The sequence below is a fragment of the Neofelis nebulosa genome, chromosome X (assembly GCF_028018385.1).
Source record: "Neofelis nebulosa isolate mNeoNeb1 chromosome X, mNeoNeb1.pri, whole genome shotgun sequence".
Classification (NCBI taxonomy): Eukaryota; Metazoa; Chordata; class Mammalia; order Carnivora; family Felidae; genus Neofelis; species Neofelis nebulosa.
In genome coordinates, this window is record NC_080800.1 from 32,333,955 (window position 1) to 32,337,363 (window position 3,409).

Here is a 3,409-nt window from a genome sequence, read left to right on the forward strand (position 1 = left end):
CATTAGTTTCCTACCTAAACTGTCAAAGTTTCAAGTCCCTTTTCTCTCTCACACACACACACATCAGGAACAGGAAAGTAAGGAAAGAAACACATGTGTATGTAACTGAAAGTATCTACTTAAAATACAATTATAATTATTCCTGTGTGTATATGACCATGAGCAAATTAAATTCAGGTACATCAATAGTTCTAAAAGGAGACATGAGGAAATGGTGTTAGATTATAAGATATAATCATTCCAAAAACTTTATGCTTAGTATTAAGGACTGACAAATCAAGGAGAATGTATAGATATATTTTAAGTTACTTTCATCAAAAATTCTAATTGAATTTCATGTTTATATCATGGATAATATGGAAAAGATGCTGGCAGGAAGAACAACACATCTAGGTAAATTAAAGACTGTCTGAACAGCCAGATCCCTAAATCACTGAACCTGTTTCAATGTGGAGGGTTGCGAAAAGTTCACTCTGGTGTACTCACCAGTGCCATGTAGTCCTGAAATCTTTTTTATTAAGATTCTATTTTCTAAATAATCTCTCCACTCAATGTGGAGCTCGAATTCACAACCCTGAGATCACAAATCACAAGCTCTATCAACTGAGGTAGCTAGGCGCCCCTCCCTGAAGTAGTTTTCATTCATTCATTCATTCATTCATTTATATTGACTTATTTATTTTGTAAAGTTTATTTTTAGAGAGAGAGAGATAGAGTGTGGGTGGGGGAGGGACAGACAAAGAGAGAGAGAGAATATCTCAAGCAGGCTCCGTACTGGCAGCGTAGAACCTGATGCAGGTCTCATACTCAACCATGAGAACCTGACCTGAGCCAAAACCAAGATTTGGTTGCTTAACTGACTGAGCCACCCAGGCACCCCTTATTTATTATTTTTTTAATGTTTATTTATTTTTGAGAGAGGCAGAGAAAGAGGGAGACATAGGATCCCTAGCAGGCTCTGCACTGACAGCAGAGAGCCCAATGTGGGGCTCGAACTCATGAATCATGAGATCATGAACTGAGCTGAAGTCAGGTACTTAACCTGTTATGAAACCAGGCTGGAACGCTGGTGGAAAAACCAAGCAGCACTCGGAGATCTTGGTGGATTAGAGATTTATTTTACACTGGCGGGCTCAGAGAAGACTGTTTCTCCAAAGGTGTGAGCCCGGAATGCAAGTGGGGAGGGTAATTTATAGCCGACAGCCTCCATATCTGTGGGGGTTTTCCTGCGCACAGCAAACAAAGGAAGAAGAAACCGGAGGAGGGGTCTCTAAGCTAGAGACCAGAGTTTGGTTTTAGTCCAATCAGCCATCTTTGGTGTACTTTATCCACTTCTCCAACGAACCAACTGAGCTACCCAGGTGCCTCTGAAATAGTTTTTTTTTTAATTTTTTTTTCAACGTTTTTTATTTATTTTTGGGACAGAGAGAGACAGAGCATGAACGGGGGAGGGGCAGAGAGAGAGGGAGACACAGAATCGGAAACAGGCTCCAGGCTCCGAGCCATCAGCCCAGAGCCTGACGCGGGGCTCGAACTCACGGACCGCGAGATCGTGGCCTGGCTGAAGTCGGACGCTTAACCGACTGCGCCACCCAGGCGCCCCTGAAATAGTTTTTAAAAGACAGTTTGCACTATAGTTTGAAGAGCAACCACAGGGGAGATATTTGGCAATAACTATCACTGGTCTGAGATTCTATCCTACTGCCAAGCTAACAAGTTAGTCTGTCACCTTTTAATGGATTCTGGCAGAAGGCACAATACTCCAAGGTCAGAGACAAAGGTCTTTATTGCTCACAAGACAGCAGGCAGCATGAGCTTCATATTTGCATATGTTCCCCTTGTCCTTCAAGTTCCTTAGAATTGGTATGGAACAGTCCTGATGGATACTGTGCAGAGTGGGTTTATGTCTCAAATAAGGAATCCTGAGCTTAAGAAGCAAATTCTTTACAGGAAACTTCCAACAAACCTGCCTAGCCTTTGCCCCAAGGGAGATATTATCTTTATTGCCCTGAAGGGCTAACAAATCTGTCTTCTGACCAAGGACTGAGACACTGCTTTTATCATCCATGGCTGTTTGGTTATACAAACATCCTTAAAATAGAGTCTAGAGCAAAAGCTCTCAGTGTCTTTATTTAAAGGCGTGTAGAAATGTGAGAGATCCGTGGAAAATTGTTTCCCAATAGGTGGCTGCTCCATCAGTCATTCATGAATGTACACAGACTATTCCAATGAACTTGCCCTGATTGGACACCTTCTCAACTTTGCTGGGCCAGAAGATGGGATGTGACAGCTGGCACCTGCTTTCAGGAGCACGCATCGAAAAATGATAAACCTTAAATCATACATGTGCCCTCCGGAGCCTTCACAACACCCCTTACAAAACTTCCAATGTCCATGCCCCTTGTTTCTACGAATTTTTCATTCTGCACTTAAGAACAAGAAAAGGAGGAAAGTAGGAAGCATTTTACGATTGAATCATTTTATTATGCAATGGTTTTATGGACTTCCTTCCAGGGATTTTTCTGGCTTCAGATATGTAACTGGGATGTGCACATCAGGCAACTTCTGGGAGGAAGTAGAGAAATTACCCACTTCTCTGCCTGAGGAGTCTGGGGTGACAGGGTGTGAGACCATGATGTCAAATAACCATCACATCAGTCATTGTCACTTTTTACTGGACTGAACGTTGGATTTACCCAGTTAGAGCTTTTTCCTGGTTGATTATCTGTGCAATGAGGTAGTAGAGGCAGTGCGATAATGAGCACAATCTCCTCAAAATAGCTAGGAAATCAGCCCCCACTACCCTCAACAGCAGCCAGATCTGCCTTGGTAAGATGTACAACAAATTATAATCGGAGGAAATTCAGAACCCAAAATAAATATACCATCTTTAACATAGTACTTTATAAAGAAGTAGCTGAGGGGCACCTGGGTGACTCAGTCGGTTAAATGTTTGACTCCTGGTTTTGGCTAGGCAAGATCTCATGGTTCCTGAGTTTGAGCCCTGAGTCAGGCTCTGGGCTGACAGCGGGGAGCCTGTTTGGGATTGTCTCTCTCCCTCTCTCTGCCCTTCCCTGCTCCTGCTGGCTCTCTCTCTCTATCTCTCAAAATTAACAAATTAAAAAAAAAGAAGTATCTGTTACGGGGAACAAAGAAAGAAATGCAGATAAGATTAAATTTCCTTATAACCTGTACCCCATTGACAAATAGTTGAGACAGGAGAGTACAACATTCCTCCAGGAACTCCCAACTGTTTTTCATGTTAATGATTTGCTAGAGGGAAAAACAACCTCAGCTTGACAATAGCTAGGCCACCAGGATCCTGAGAGTTTCTCTAGCATATGAAAGACCTTTTGGAAACTTCTCCTTGTCCTTACCTCCCCATCTCCCAAGTATTTGTTTTTCACAA